Below are 18,375 nucleotides of genomic sequence, written 5' to 3'. Positions count from 1 at the left end.
TTGTAGAAGGTAGATTCTCTACTAATTAAGAATAAATCTTACATAATTTCTGTTAATTTAAGTTTTCAAAGTAGAAAAATAAATAGTCAAGAAACAATAGGAAGGTTTTTTGCATCATTTTCTCAGAATGAACACTGTTCCAGGCTGGTCTTTTGACATGAAGCCCTAAGTCACAGGCTGATGCCCATTATTATTATTATTGTTATTTTTTGGTGTGGTGCTGGCAATTGAAACCAGAGCCTTATGCATGGGAGGCAAGTACTCTACCAACTGAGCAATATCTCCAGCCCTGATGCCCGCTTTTCACAACACAGAATGGCAGTAGATAAACCAAACAAAAGTCCCAATAGCTACTCAGAAAATATGTTAGGTATGGAGCACCTAGAAGTTAAAGAATTAGGGAGATAAAAAGAGAAAAAAACTCAGAAGAAATTAGTTTAGATTGTTGAAGGGAAGCTTCTGTTGTTATTGGAAAGGTGTTTTTGGCTTTCTGTAAAGTGGATTTACAGATTCATTTAAATTCTGGATGCAGAGTGAAAGAAGAACTCTCTTTACTACTACTACTACTCATAATAATAGTAATGAATGTTTGGAACAATTAATAATTCATTGAAAATAAAGCTATGTGATTTCAAAATAATTAGATAATGGACATGGTAATAGCAGATAATATTGGAATCTATTCTTTCCCCCTCAATACCTATCCAAACAATAATCACCTAGGTAGATTTATTAAAAAAATGGGGGCAACAAGACTTCTATCTGAATTACACTTTTTGAAAAGCATACTCATTTGGTTGATTCAAAGCAATTTCAAGACAATTTAGGTGAACTGGTGAACCCATAGTTTATTGTCCCTCTCCTTTATAGTCTTTCAAACGGTTACTGCAATATAGCATTTTGATAGGACAAAAACATTTGCATTGAAAAGACTAAGCACATGTTATGGAAATAACTGTACATTTCTTGCTTGCAAGCTGTTAGAGCTGCAAGGAGGGCCTCAGTAAAAATCAGTACTATATTGGGTAGACATAGGTAGACTCTATGACACAAGACATCAGAGACATAAGTGCTACAAGGAGACAAGTTGAAACACCATGGGTACGTCAAAGAAAAAGAAATAAGAATTTTAAACTAAGAAATTTAGAAAAAAAAGTGACATAACTGAAATGTTTATGTCTTCATAATTTAGTTCTAAGGCCTTCCTCACTCCCAGCTCTGTTTTCCTGACTCAGGTGAATTTATGTTTGCTTTAATGACCTATTTACCAGCACTTGATAGAAGTTTAGCTGATTATTTATAGTGTATAAAACTCAATTGATAAATATTATATATATATTCACTATACTTAAAACATGTATGATTTGATTGGGTACTTTCATTGCTTTATAATTAACTACAACTTTCTTCTTACTAGAATACCAACAAAGCTTTTCATAAGAATAGGATAATATTTCTCTTTGGCTTCCCAGCCAAACTTTCTTTCTTCTTCTTCCAAGGTTTTTATTTTTATTTTTTTAATTTTTGGTGTGTGTGGAGCTGGGGATCAAACCCAGGGCCTTGTGAATGCAAGCCAAATACTCTACCAACTGAGCTATAACCCCAACCTTCCAAGGTGTATTTTGGATTCATATTTGTTTTGTTTATAGCTCTGAAATCCTCCTTGAAAATAAAATTCAGTCTCTGTGAGAGGCCCTTTATCTGGCTGTAATGTCTCCAACTCAGTATTTTATTTTCATCAAACACCAATGAACTTCAGAAAATTCAGAATGTAGAATGTTCACTAATGAGTTTATACTCACAAGTTAGTGGGCACAAAAGGGAAAATAAAACCTTACTAAGACCTCTGTGATTCAATTCCCCAAGCATTTAAAGAATGCCAGCAACACATTCTTGCCTTTCACTTTGCTATTAAGGTCAATGAGCTATATCCTGATAAAAACTGGTCTTTTAACCTTTTCAAACCCTTAAAATGCTGGTATAATTTTAGCTTACGAGCAAATAGAATACAAAGGTGAGTAGCTAGATCTCTTATTTAAGGTATAATTCATACTTAAAAGCTGATAGTTCTACTGAAAGACCCTCCGAGTCCCTGTCCAAGGAAGAACGCACGAGACACTGGCTGCAAAAAAACATGAGGCAATTTATTGATACACAGATGCCTGTGGGTGCTCAGCAAAACCTCAGCCGGAGCTTTGGTGAACTGGCACACTGGGCTTTGGGGTACAGGTCTTTTATAGGATAAAGGGGCAGGTTTCGCGCGCGCGGTAAGCAACAGGTTTCTTATTGGTTATTTTGAACCCAGCATATAGATTACCTAAAGGGCAAAGTTGTTCTTCACTTTATGTTATCAGTTCCTATTTGCCTAAGAATGCCCTGGGACCTGGTTTTTTTGTTGTTGTTGTTCTTTTCCAACCATCCTGTCCTTTCACAATAGACTACCCTTAACTGATTAACAGATAGACCTCTCCGGTGCTTAGTGGGTTAGCAACACGCCCTGATGGTTTCACAATGGGGCCTGGGGTTTCTGGGCTGGGGTCTTACACTACAAAGACACTATGATTCAAATTTAAGGCAAATACTAATGGCAAAGTTATAGGGTATTGAGAAACTATAAAAATAACTATTTAAAACTATAAAAAACAATTTTTAGCATCATACATTATAATATTTAGGAGGAGTCTCACATGCACTTTCTCTGACATTAGGAGAACCTTAGACTGCTTCAAGTTGCTGGGAATAAATTATGCTCTTTGTATGTAACTGGTCAAGCAGAGAAAAACACTGCTGAAACATGTCTTTAATGCTGAGATGTGAAGTGTTTCTTAAGATTAGAAGGTTAGAATCTTTCATTACTAGCCTCAGTACACTGAGAAAGGCTAACAAGAACCCTGCACACTGCGTTCTGACAATTTATATAGATACTTGTAAAAATTAAGAAAGAAAAAGCATTAAATAACTTGGACTAAGAAGAAAATAATACTAAATCTAAGAAACAAATCTTAAAGGAAATAAGAATCAATGGGATTTAATTCAGACATTTAAAGTAAATGATCAAAAACAGATTTATAATCAAGCCAAAGAAGCACATGGAAGCAAGCCTCTCATACTTTGGAGGATAAATATTTGAGTTGCTCTTAACATCTCTTAGCTTCGAATTCTTCTTTGCAATAATGAGATTAGAATAGATGTCCTCTAAGTCTTAGATCTAAGGTTCTAGAGGTTTTATCAACCCTGGTTAAAAAAAAATCTTGCAAAGGGAACCCTGAACAAATTATTTTAATAGAATTAAGGAAGAGACGAAAAAAAAAAAAAAACATCAAAAGTTAGATTGCCAAAAATTCAGGTTAAAAAAAAATTTTAAAAGATATCAAACCCTGATTCTAGTTAGTGACTTGGGGGTAGCCACAGTAAACACTTTAGATTCCTGATAAACTCTTTACTTAATCTTGGCTCATTGTTCAAATGCCATTTTCCCACTTATAATTGCATTTATTTGTTTAGCTACTTTCCACTGAATGTTTACTTGAGGATTTTCTTTTTATTTGTCATTTGAACAATGCTCATTGTTGTGGCCTGCAGGTACTTTCAGTATTAGCAAACATATTAAAATATGCGGCCTCTTGGAGGCAGGTGACCTCAATCAGTTTGGGAGTAATAAGTTGAAGGGATTTTATGGTACTAAATCCTGAAAATCTACTTACATTACACTTCTTTGATATTAGACATGATATTCAACAAAACCTTAGTTTAAACAATAATTCTTATGGAACATTTGTAAGACAGCTCTAAAAATATCATTGACATGAATAAATATGTCCTATTACGTCTTAAATAAAAGAGTATATGCCATATGTTAGTGAATAAAATGAATAAAGTATTTGCATTACAATTTATTGATTTGGGTTTCAATCTTGGTTGATGCCATTTATGGACTATGACCTTAAATGAAATATTTAAATTCAATAACATGTCCAACCTATAAAAGGGAGAGAATGCATTTTAAAATATTCTGAGATTTAAAGCAGAAAGATCAAGCAAAATGCTAAGCATACTGTCAAGAATTTGAAAGGTATTCAATTTTGTCCAATATAAATTAATATCAAATATTAATTTGGGAGACTACTACATACCCAAATGCTTAGCAATTACTGTTAGAAACTTAAGTAGTCTAATAGTTTTCTTTACATACAATAAGTGTCAGCATTCAATATTCATTTAAATTATTTAAGATTAAGGATTCACTCTTATAAAACTTTGGAATTAGAGAAGATAATGCTAAGTGAAGTTAGCCAATCCTCCAAAAAGACAAATACAGAATGTTTTCTCTGATATAAGGAGGCTGATACCTAGTGGGGTAGGGAGAGAGAGAGGGAGCATGGGAGGAATAGACAAACTCTAGATAGGGCAGAGGGGTGGGAGGGGAAGGGATAGGCATGGGGTTAGAAATGATGGTGGGATGTGATGGACATTATTATCCAAAGTACATGAAGACACAAATTGGTGTGAATATAGTTTGTATACAACCAGAGATATGAAAAATTGTGCTCTATGTGTGTAATAAGGATTCTAATGCATTTCACTATCACATATAAATTATATGTAATATATATATATATATAATGTATAATATATATATCTTTCAATTTCATATACAAATTATATTATATATAACATTGTTATATATAATATATATCATTATATATATATATATATATATATATATATATATATATTTCAGTACTATTTGTAATTCTCTGAATTAGAAAATGTTTAGAAAGAAGAGTAATAAAAGTTGTGAGTCAAGTAGCAACTGTTGAATTCTATCCACTTTAGATGTAATTATGTTATGAATTTAGAAAAATGTTTAGGAGATGTTTTATTTTAAAGTTCTACATATTTGACTTTGTATTCTAATATCTCAAAATATTACTATACTCCTCAAAAGCATTTAAATCTCTTTATTTTTAGACTGGTAGTTAAGGTAAAATGATTAAAGATATCTTTTGGATCATTAAAAAAGTAGTATTATAAATTTAGTTTTATCAGCATTATTGAAATACACACAGATAAATTGTACAATAATTTCAATGAAGGAATTTTTTTATTTTGCTGCTTATATTTATATATTATATTTAAGCATCCATAGTCAAAATAAAAGTCCTGAGTTTTTTATTTTAAAAATTCCATTGTTTTAGTTGTGCAATTCAGGCAATATTCCATTTATATTAGTTATTGTGTAGAAGGCCTCAAAATGTATTCTCTGATGTCTAGATATCCAGTTGTTATAACAACAATTGTAGAAAAGAGGATTTATTTTCTATTGAGTTCTCATGTTTCCTTGTCAAAAATCAATTGACCTCAAAAAATAAATGTCTATTTGTGGAATTTCATTTCAATTCCTTTGGCCTGTAAATTTATTCCTATGTGATTATTATACTTTTTAATGATCTGAACTTTGTAATATGATTTGAAGTTGGAATGTGTGAGTCTCCCAAACTTGTTTTTTCAATATTATTTTAATTATTCTGTCTCCATTTCACCTCCATTTGAATTTTAGATTCTGCTTAGCATTTTTCCATAAATAAAAAGCTGAGATTTTGACATGGATTGCATTGAATTCTTTAGATAGATCAGAAAAAATATCCAATTTATCCTACAGATAGATTTTTCTGTTGTCGTTAGTGGGATTTTTGTGTGTGTGAATGTATGATTCTTAATTTGCCAAGCAGAACTGTATTTTCTTTATTTCATTTTTAAACACTTTCACATATTATGCAATCATAAAACAATGTGAAATAAGCATATTCCCACCATTTTACAAGGAATTCAAGGATGAGATGATCTCTTTGACATTTCCCAAAAAGGCAACATTAAAGACAGACTAAGTTTACATACCTTGACTCTCTTCAGCTTTATCTAGAATTGTTTAAAATTATAATATACATTTTTGTCATTGATGTTAAAAATCCCAATATTTTTTTTTACTAATTGAATGTGTTCTACTGCATAATATGTGAATATATGCTGAAAATTTAGACATAAGAATTAACATACGCCAAAAATTTAGTTGCAAAGTATTTAAATCATCATTCTTGTGATTGGAAGCTATTTTAGATCCATGTAACTTATATTTGTTATTTGTGGTAGACCTAGACTCATGCTAAGCCTTATAGACACATAAATTTTGACCTTTACATGTTTTTATATTGGATTTGGGGTTTGACTTAAACTAAGTGTACTTAAACTAATGTAGGCTCTGTTTTTTTTTTCAAGATGCTAAGTTACAAACATTCATTATTTCTAGAATCCACCTATGAACAATGAAACTGCCACTTTTTATCTTCTCATTGAAACTGCCACTGCATTTTTATCTTCTCATTGGAACTCCTGTGCCCAGAGAAAATGGGGGACTACCAGTAAAAGCTACTATAGGATTCAGAGACAAAGATAATTCAGGCAGACACTTAAAGCACACAGTTTGTCTCACCTTGATGAAGTGCAAATTGTTACAATTACAGAAAGGCAGATATTACATATTTATTAGTATAGGTTTAGGTGTTGTTCTTATTGAATTCTACTGAGGGAAAAGCATAGCAATTACATAAAACATGGTGATTATATTTAAATCAGTTTATCAAGGTACTTTTGCAAAGAAAGCGAAAGAAACCAGCTCTGCTAAACTTCAGTTAAAAAAAATAACCCATGTAAACCAAAGAAAAACAGAATTAACAAGTTTAGAAAAAGATAGGAAACTAAAATCTTGGTATTTTTTTCTGGGACAGGTCTCCTGGTCTTTCCTGGAATAGTACCATCAATTCCTCAGCTCCAATGTCATTCCATTTTTATGGTTTCAACTAAACAAATTTCTTATTCAGAGAGTCACATTCCCCCATTTTGGAAATATAATCATGCCTGGGATCACAGAAATATGAATTTGCTCATATTTGGTTCATTTCAATGTCAATGAGATCAGGAAGTGAAAGTTTCAATTCAGAATTTTAGGTTTGAAAAGAGCAGTTATTCTCTGACAAGAGTCACATAATTTTCTGATCCTTGTCAGGGACATACAGAATAATTGAATTTGCTGTACAGAAGACTTTATTCAGTGCTTCACTCCAGACTCTTCTGTCTGTTTTTTTTTTTTTCACCTATATTATGCTAAGGAACATCAGCCTTTTATGTGTCACATACTATAAAGATAACATTAAAGTAGTTAATGAAAGGAAGCGAAGGCCAACTGCTTCAACAAAAGACTGAAATGTGTTTTCTTTGGATGTATCATTCTGGATAAATGCAGCTTAAGCCAAAGTATATTCCAAACTTGTTCTCAACTGCTTCAACAAAAGACTGAAATGTGTTTTCTTTGGATGTATCATTCTGGATAAATGCAGCTTAAGCCAAAGTATATTCCAAACTTGTTCTCAAAATTGCATTCTGATTCTACATTCTCTCTAAATCCTGCCTCTCCTGGCACTCCTAGAAAGACTAAGCTGGAATAATGGTTACCACTGTGTCTCAGCCTCCCTGGGCTAGAGCTACATCAGGCAGCATAATGAATGCAGACTGCCTTACTATCATTAGGTCTCAAAGTTGCAGAGATTATTGTTCTATTCCTTTTGGTTTCTTCTTCAATGAAAGCCCTTTGTTATTATTTCTGTTTTACCTCTCCCATCTATTATTGTAAAGAAATTCCACCAATACATTGCCATAATTATTAATTTGCCATCTGCCATTATTTCCTCAATTCATCACAGCTTTGCTCCCACCCAATGTTTTCTTCTATTATAAGCAAATATTTTACATTTCTTCACATTATAGGTTCAACAATACCATATGTGGTATGATTCTATAAAATTGATTTTCAAATACAACATGAAAGAAAAAAAAATTATGTGATAATGTCTATTATAGTTATGTAGGTACTTTATTTTTTTTAAGAGAGAGAGGGAGATTAGAGAGAGAGAGAGAGAGAGAGAGAGAGAGAGAGAGAATTTTAATATTTACTTTTTAGTTTTCAGCGGACACAACATCTTTGTTTGTATGTGGTGCTGAGAATCAAACCCGGGCCACACACACGTCAGGCAAGCGCGCTACCGCTTGAGCCACATCCCCAGCTCCAAAGGTACTTTATTAAGCTTACTTCCCCATGGATAATTAGTGTTTTGTTGTAATTATAAAATTTTTGCTATAGTTATTTTTATTATTTATCTATTATTAAGAAGAATAAAGCAAAATTTATCCAACCACCTGAATTTCACCATCAGTGGGCATATTACCAGGTGATGTGGCATCTGGATGGACTCTTCCCTCATTGCACCTGGCTTCAATTTTTATTAAGTGGAATTTCACTCACACTGCCTTAGTCTAATGAGCATTTTCTAATTGCCTATCCGAAGTATAATTTCTAAAAATGTCTTTTCTTTTTTGCAGTACTAGGGATTGAACCCAGCAGCACACTACCACTGGACTATATCCCCACCCCTTTTTTATTTCTTATTTTGAGACATGTTCTTGCAACATTTGTGATTCTTCTGCCTGTGCCTCTGGATTAGCTAGGTCTAGAATTGTTTTAATCAATTGAAATTCTTCAAAACTGGAAACAACTGAAAGCTCAGACTTAAGTGAATCTCAATGGGAGTACCTCATGGATGTCTATTTAGACACAATTTGGAATTGTCTGCATGAAACCCCCAGAGAGTCTGTTTGTCATACATAAAATCACATGCATTCTGACTTAGGTTGCTTGGCTGCTGTTACAAAATGCCATGGGTTGGGTCACTTAAACAACAAATACTTATTTCTCACAGTCTGAAGGCTGTAAAGTCCAACATCAGGGTGTCAGTGTAGTGCCATGTTATGACAAGTTACTTCCTAGTTTTCAGATAGCCATCTTCTTATATCTTTGAGTAACAGAGACAAAGGAAAAGAAAGAGAAGCAAGCTCTCCCTTTCTTTTCTTATAAGGACAGCAATCCTGTGATGAGGAATCCACCCTAAAGGTTTAATTATTTTCCAGAGGCATTATATCCAAATAGCATAATATTAGGCATTAATTTTTCAACATACATATTAGGGGAGGACATAATGATTTAGGCAATAACACTACCATACTGACTAAATTTGACAACTCAAATTACCTCCAAAATTATGTATAATATGGAAAGAGGGAATTAGAAGGTAAGATTTACCAAAATGGTAATATTGCAGGGACAACATATAAAGCATCCTCATTTCCTTCCCATAATTGTAGATTAGAGAGATCAAATAGCTTTCCAGTCACTTTTGATCATTAGAAAGATTTCAAAATCCACTCTGAATATCTTTCTTTCCCATCCTGATTCAGATTTATTCCTTGACTGGGATCTACCCTGGGGAAGATACATAGTTTTCAGATAGTTCCTCCTTCTCTTATTACATCCACCCCCTCTATCATCTCTTTCTAATTTCTCAAGGAGTGGTAAGATGAAACATATGGAAGAAGACCATCTGCTTTATTCCTGACTGGAAAGAAATTGCAGTTCTTCTTAAATTGCTGTTACTTTCTTAAAAACACACATTATAGTACATCCACATGACAGGCACTTTGGGAATGATGCGTGGAGGGTGTGTTTAATTTTGTTTCCTCTTTAAAAGAGGGGACATCAGGTAAGTCCTGTAGGTATTCCCCCTGCATGGTTTGCTGGTACCTCTTGTATGTGAAATCAAACCTCAGCCTAGCTTCTTTTAGCTACTGCTAATGTAGGTGTGCCTATGAAATCCTCCTTCTGAGATACACTGGTTGGCAGCAAGTGAATTTTCCTGAGATACTAGCAGATACTTCAAGCCCAGCTACATCTTGTGGTGCCCACTTGATCCTCACAGATACATACATATAACATTAATGCCATGATAAAAAGTGGGGAGGAGGCTCCTACCATCTTTCTCCCTGGGTGTTTTTCTCGAATCCACTGTACATCTGCTGAGTTTGCTATAATTGCAGTTCAGTACAGTACAACTGCTCCCTAAGCAGTGAAAGAGAAATAACAACTCATGCTTCTTTGATATGTGAATTTATTCTTTGAAGAACTGCCTGCAGTGTCGTTTGTTCATTTACTTTAGTTATTGTGTAGAAATATATCTATGTATATAGGAAAATCAACTGCTTAAGATCATATATATGTCCTTGGTACAGTTGTGTGTGTGTGTGTGTGTGTGTGTGTGTGTGTGTGTGTGTGTTTGTGTGTGTGTGTGTATGTATGTGTTTTCTTCTTGGTACTGGGGTTGAGCCCATGGCCTTGTGTGCAAGGCAAGCACTCTCTATATATCCCCAGTCCCCTTGGTAAAGTTTTAATATTTTTTCTCAGGTAAGTAAAATACACCTATAAGTTTATTTCTAGATATTTGTGACATAATAAGAAATATATATCTGGTCTCTGCCCAGGGATCCCAACACAGAGTTGCTAAAACCCTGTGATTTTTGAGTGTTGGTGATACTAGAGGTACTTTTTGTTCTAATATTTTTCTTTGGTTATTTTTTTAACAGGATTCTGTTCTTTGTCAGAGTTTGTAAAGCCCTTGGAATTTATTGTGTGATAGGAGCATCCTTTGTTTCAATTAAGTTCTTCTTAATGAGCTCCTGGATTGCTTCAGGATGAAGGCTAGTCATGAGAAAGGAGGAGGATGTTATCAGATGACTTTTTTCAGTATGGGCTTCCATCCTCCACAGAAGAGAGGAGCTGAAGATGGAATTAATAATCTCTCATGGCTATGTGATAAAAACCTCCATCAAAATTACTGAAAAACACTGGTGTTCAAAGAGTTCCTAGGTGGGTGAACACATCCTCCTGACCAGAATGTGGGGAACACCAACTCCACTGAAACAGAAACACTTTTTACTGGGTCCAAGTCTGTCTGCTGATGGCTCAACAGATAAGAATCGGAGTTATTCAATGGGAGGAGCTATTGTCACCAAAACAGGACCACCTTGTGGAATTCAGGTACATGGAAGGGTTTTTATAGAGAAAGAAGGAATAGTGTGACAATGGGCAAGAAGATATATGGTGCATCTTTTTTTTTGTTTTGTTTTGTTTTGTGATTGGAATATTGCAAACTTGCTCTACCTCCTGGGACTAGTTCCTCTAATTCTTTAGAGGAATACTTTACCTTTATGCAAGTTAAGCATCATTTTACTCAGTCCAGTATAATCTGAATGTCTCTGTGTATTCTGATTTTTGTCAATTGTCAGAAAGATTATTTAAAAATGAACATCATAGTAATTTGCATACAACATCAATTCCAAGTAGTTTTCACTCACTTAAGATTTTGTCTTCTATTTTAGCATCTCTGAAAATGGTACTCCTGATGCCTGAGTTGGTTATCTTCCTTTGTCTACTCACAGTATACTCTTCAATGTACAATCATATGCCAGGTTCCCAAATTGAAGCATGAGGGAAACGTTCATACTCTTGCATACCTCATGTATTTAGTAGCAATTTTTATCTAGTATCTGAATTGTTGGTACTCCTTGCTAGATAATGTGCTTCAGGAGATTTGATGTCTTATTTATCATTGTATTTTAAGGGCTAGATAATATATAGCCTTAACAGTTTAAACAATTGTTGAATGAATGGGCTACAATAATTCTATGAGTACACACCTAATTTTCATAAATTTTTGAGTCACTTTTCCATGCTAATCTTTATTAAGTCTAATTTGAAATTCATGAGAATGTATTTAAGTCAGTAAGAATAATGAAATAGAACAAAATCTTTCTGTTTTTTGGACCCTTGACAAATTAATAATAAACTCTTCATACCTTGTATTTATCATAGACTATCCCACACTCCCTCTTATTGAAAGATCTTTGATACTTTTAGATACAGAGTATGCAAAAATGTCATTTAAATATAAGATATATGTAGGGAGATTTTAGGTGGGTGGGGCAACTATGTATGAACATTATTTCTATAAATAGCACAAATTCTTTTATAATTGTGGCTAAGTGATAGGCAAGTAAAACAGGGACAGGAACCAAATTGACTGAACCCTGAACAAAGGACACATTAAGAAATGGGAAGTCAGACATTATTATCAATTAAGGTAGCCAAAATGAAAAGATTAAAAATTAAACGCTGAACAATTGTCAGAATTAAAAAAAAAAAAGTTCAGAATAATGTTTCTCTGTAGCATTTGGTAATTTGGCATATTTCTGACTCAAAGTTGTATATCTTACAGCTTAATGAATGTTTCAACTTAGAAGCAACTCTAGTTGATCCAAAGATGAGATAATGTTGATCTGTAACACTGATACTGATTTTTTTTTTTAATATAAGAAACAAAGTTTTCTTGACACTGGATTAAAAACCCTATTGCTGTATTCTTCAAATTCTTAGAAAATATCTATTTTATGTTTTTAGTCAAACAGCATAATTTAGCAGCTGAGAAAAAAAAGCTATTTCAAATGATTATTCTGCCAGAATTATATATATTTGGACAGATGTACACAGATTATTATTCAAAAAGAGAAAGAGTCATGAAATACTGATAATAAAACTATTAAAATCTACTTTCAATTTTCAAGTCAATGATAAATTCAAATGAGAAAAAGGGAACACCGATGAGCCAATTTTTAAATTTTTTTTGTATTTTTCTTGATTCTTGGCAATAATGATCATATTTTATGTTATAAGACAACCATCCTCCTAACAGCCTGTTTTATAATGCTAGTTCTTTGAGTTTTCTTTAAAAAAAATGAAGATAAGAGACCTTTTTAATATCTTCTGATTCCTATTCAGGTTAATGCAATTTTAACTGTTACTACAGTTAACATTACAATTAACATAATAATTTCTGCCTTTATAATATCTAATTGTTCTATGATTTCTTTTAATTTTTTCAGATATATGCATTTCCCCTGTAACTATTCAGAAACAAATCAATATACTTCACTTCACACTGATCCTTAAAAGTTCTTAGAGAGTATGTATACATTTTTAATCCTAAGACAGAAAGCAAAATTTCGGGTAAATTTTAGGAGATTCATTTTCTTCTCTCTTATTCACCACTGCATCTCCAGTTCCTGGAGTAGCACTCAGGCCACATGAAATAAATAAATTAATGATGTTTATTCTCATATACATCTGTTAAACACTTTGCTAATTTGGAGCTATAGTGGGAGTCACCTTCCAAGTCAGAGATTTATCTCCCCCCACCATTCTCCTTCTCTATGCTTCCCCAGAAAAAGAGCCTCCCCCAACCCTCTAGCAGCATTCAAGGTGGCCTCCCCACAGTGATATTTGATATTGGACTCCTTTAAGTGATTTTGTATTAATATAAAACTCCTTGGCAGTAGCAATATAAACCTGACTCAAGCAAGCTTTGGAAGCAACTTTGTGACATTCTCCTCACATCCAGGCATTTCGATAATGCCACTGCCTCTTTCAGAGTTATGTCTTACATCTCAAATGAGGAGATTGACTCCACTGCCATTACTGAACTACAAAAAGGCTTTCAGTGGTGCTATAAAATCTTTTATAACTCAGAACAACAGAAATGCATAGAGCTTTGTTTAAATGTAAGAGTTGTAATGTATAAGGAAAGAGGATGTTTACTACAAAATAATTTTTATGCTTTATACACCATGGGCATCTTATGTGACTAAAAAGGACTTTTTATAACAAAAAGATCACCTGTTCCAATAAGATGATGAAATTAGCAATATTAAAATGGTCATTTTACATATAGATTTGGTATTCAAAATTTAGCATAGATAAAATTAAGTTGCTTCTTTGTTGATTGTTTTTCTTTTGCTGTTGCTGATGAGGGAGTATCTCGAAAATCCTCATTTCTTTCAAATTCTACAAACTGAATTAAAAAGAGGTAGGAAGATACAGATCATCATACATCTCCAGGAAATAGTTTTAGCTATCTAAGCATGAGAATTTTTGCTGTGACTGCTTTTCCTACTCATTTCAATTATCCTCAAACAGATCAAACAAAGCACTAAGAGCCCCATGGAAAAATCAACATCTAAAAATAGAAAGTACAGGAGTGAGCACCAAGGCCTGTCCAAAGACCACAGGGGAGCATGCACCCACCAAAGGGCTGGATTTGGCTGCCAATTAGTGTTGGGGAAATAACAAAGTGATGGGTAATAGTAATGAATTCTTAGGACAGATGAGTGCAAAGGAAATGGTGAATGAGGAAAGACATTCATTCTCAAGGAGATCAGATGAGCAAACAAAGAGTGATAGACTCCTGCATCAGGATGGATTAGTGAGCTGGATTCTGAAATCATATTGTTGTTAGCATTAATGAAGTTTTCATCTTTGTTTTGCTATTTACCAGTTGTATGAGCTTAAGCAAGTATCAGTGCTAAGATCATTTATATGCAACTAGCTAAGGTGATATTACTTAAGTTAACAGTTTCTTATGATGACTGGATGATTTTATGTGAAAAAAATTCTTATGGATATCTAGTTATAGTTAAGGCTAAATAAACATTTAGTAATAATTTTTACTATATCTTTTGCATGGATATATTTCTTTGTAATGGGATGACTGTCCAAGATTTTTAAGCTCCTGGGATGATTATAATTATCTTAATCTCTCAATGTTTCTTAAAATATTTCCCTTTCAAACATACACATTTAGATAGTGCCTATAAGCTATACTTTAAAAGGTTACTTTATCAATAAGGGAGTCTTTCTCTGTAAAAACTGCAGTTTTCATTTCTAAATTCCAATCACAAATTAATTCAAATATCAGCATGAGAAAAGAATAATTGGTTCTGGAGTCCTTCAGACATAATTTGGAATCCATTGTGGTCATTCAGCTGCATAATACTGAGCAAGTAAAACTAAAGAATTTCAATAATTCATCTTGAAAATGAAGATGAAAACTCTAATGAGAGTTTGTGAAAACTAACAAAGAGAGTCTATACAAAGAATGAAAGTCAAGGCTACTGAAGATGCTCATTCTGAGAGTCTTGATTTCACTACAACTGTAATAATCAACATTCAAAGGAAAATTTGTTCATTAGTTGCCAAATCCACCTTGCATTCTCTATAGTATGGTAAACTTAGGTGACAAACTGAACCTACTTAGAAAGACTAGCAAATCTTCTTTGAGTATCCAGTAAAATAATAAATATCAAAACTCAACCATTACCTTTATAAAGAGGTATTAATTTACAAATATTCTATGTAAACTTTATAAATGTGGTTTGATATTTTTCATGAACAACCTTTAAAACCTGAGTCATGCTTTTCCTGCTCAAAGGAAAACATATATTAAAAAATAACTTTCAATATTTTTTGTTTTCTTTCACAGTATTCTTCATGACAAATAATTCTACTTATATGCTTACCTGCAAGATAACCTGTTATGCACATTTTAAAATGCTGATCAGTGTGGGGAGCATAGCAGGGACATTTTTTCATATAATACCATGAGTTCTTTTTTTTATACTGTTCAATAGATACAAGAAATACAAAAAAAAAGTTTCTTCCTTCAAATCTTACCAATGGGAAATCATTTATAGCTAAAAACAGCAACAAACGTAGAAAAAGAAACATTTCAAAGGTTATTCAAGTTTTCTGTTATAAATTCAAATCCTTTTCTAGATTTTGGAGAAAGGAAAGTAAGTGAATGACTGATTCTTCCCAAATATTTAGAGAATTTAAAAATAAAAAAAAAACAAGATTGTGTCATATATCCAGTAATAATTCAGAGTTATTTTCTAGTTATACTATATGTTCTACTTTGTAAAACTGAAACAGCTACTTCCCAGCATCCAGAAAGTAAATGGTTGAATGTTGTTATGGTTTAGATATAAAGTATCCCCAAAAGCTCATGTTTAAAACAATGCAAGAAAACTTATAGGTTAAATGATTGGGTTATTAGAGTCTTAACCTAATTAGTGCATTAATCCAATGATATGGATTAACAGGGTAGTAACTTCAGGCAGGGCAGGATGTCACTGAATGTGATGGGTCACTGGGGACATGCCTTGGGATTTATATTTTGTCTCTATTGAGCAGAGCTCTCTCTGGTTCCTGATTGCTACGTTCCAAGCTACTTTCTTCCTCAACTCTCTTCTGCCATGATGTTCTGAGTCATCTCAGGCCCAGAGAATAAGGTAAGGGTCATCTATGAACTGAGACCTCTAAAATTATGAGCACCAAATTAACCTTTCCTTCTCTAAAATTATTTTTGTCAGATATTTTGGTCACATGAGCAAAAAAGCTGACTAAGCAGATGTGATAAGTTTTCTCATTTTTTTCAAGATTAGGATCTTTATTCATCTTTTGTTTATGCAAGGCAATGACAACCGACCCCTGCCTCCAACCATGCAAAGTACAGTGGGAAATAAATGATCATGTGCTCACAAAATGAGAAGAATTTCCATCATAAAGAGATAAGACATGAGATAAAAAAATATGGTGATGAGTAAAATATGAAGTGAATGAATTATAGAGTCCTATGGCAATGTGTAGGAGGAAAAAACTATTTTGAGCTAGAGAAGAAAGGGCAATTACCCACGCCCCCCCCAACAAAAAATAAAAGGTTATTTTGGGTTCAGTCTAATGAATAAGATGAGATTTTGTTTGTTTGTTTGTTTTACAGTTATTGATGGACCTTTATTTATTTATTTGTTTGTTTATAGGTGGTGCTGAGATTCAAACCCAGTGCCTCACACATAACAGGCAAGCGCTCTATCACTGAGCCACAACCCGAGCCCGAATAAGATGAATTTTTATAGGTAAACCTGAGAGTACAGATCTTCAAAGTGAAAAGCAGGGGAAGGGAAATCTGAACTCTCTCATACAGTGCATCATTTAGTTTGATTCTGTTACAAGATGCATGTGGATAAACAAAGGGAGATTACGGTGGGAAATGTTGTGGAGACAGACAACAGAACACAGAGAGACAAATGAGAAACTGGTCAGGACAGGTTATGAATTTATACCAAGCTGAAACTCTGCAACAAGACACAGAAAGGATTTAAAGGAGAAGAAAATCATAGGAGAAACTTAAGGTATAAGTCTTGTAGGACTTACATATAAGCAAAAGTGTACGTAAAGTCAAATAGCAGTCTTTGATGAGGCCAAGGATTTTATTCAGAGAAACCGGAACAAACTTATTTAGTTCTTAATTGATCAGCTTTCTAATAATACTTATCACAAAAAAAATTCTAAATATGCTTGCAAGTCACTGCATGAATACCCAAATCCAATTTTTGGGTATGTGTTTTCATTTTCAGTGTGCCCCAAATCCAGAAACTATTTTTTTCTTTTTCTCTGGGATAAATATTAAAATGTGTAATTTAGCAAGATAAACAAGTGAAAAAATCTCACAGAAAAAACTTAAAATTAAATTGAGATACTATGTGGCTATTTTAAAAATTGAAATTTCTACTTTTCAGAATTGGTTAACTAATTTACAATAATTATATATATCATATATATCATTCTCTGTGTGTGTGTGTGTGTGTATTGTGTATATCATTATGGTATAACATTTTTAATCTTTGTGTTACTAATAAAATTAAATTTCACATTTAGTTAACATAGGTCAGTTGAATCCATTATTAATACCATCTATCATAGTTATATAAAGAACATTTATAGATATAGATTTACAATGTTATTAATAAATTTGTGTTTAATTTTATCATTGGTTTCCACTTTAAAAACCGTAAAATTATCAGAGTAATGATAAGAAAGCAATCAATTCTTATATATATAACAGTTCTCATTCTATACCTCATAAAGACTACTACTTTCATCAAGCATAAAAGAGTAATAATATAACCAAACTTTGGAACACATTTTGCAGTGTTTTACCATCCTAAAATCTCTAAACATGTGCTTAAGTTAGAAATAGAAGTAGATTGTCTCAGACTGCCTGAAGATATGAGTAACTCTTCCAATTGCCACATAGTCACTATTCCCATGTGCCACATTATGGCTGTGAGAGAGAGCCATGTTCTTGGTTACCTGAGCATCCCTTGCATTTTCAGAGCAGTTGCAGAGATTTTACAGACTTAAAGATTTCTTTGCATCTTGAGGATATAAGAAATGTTTGTGTCCTTGGGATCTGTCTCAGAACAAGAAATACACAAATGTATACAGATATAAACTGGTCTGTATGTGAGAATATTACATCTTATAACTGTACCAATCTGACCACTTGATTTTTGTTTTTGTTCAATTGTTTGTGAGTACTTTTTGTTAGATCATACTACTTAAATGTTTTAAATAGTAATTCACCTGTAGAGAATGCTATAAAATAATTATGTATTTAAATACATTTCCATTTACCTATAAATTTTAGATTATTATAAATTGTGTTAGCTACTCCTACTTGTAGTTTCTTTCTCACTACTCTTATT

This window comes from Callospermophilus lateralis, chromosome 11 (genome assembly GCF_048772815.1).
Source record: "Callospermophilus lateralis isolate mCalLat2 chromosome 11, mCalLat2.hap1, whole genome shotgun sequence".
Classification (NCBI taxonomy): domain Eukaryota; kingdom Metazoa; phylum Chordata; class Mammalia; order Rodentia; family Sciuridae; genus Callospermophilus; species Callospermophilus lateralis.
The sequence above is the reverse complement of the archived record's forward strand: the minus strand, read 5'-3'. Positions refer to the sequence as shown.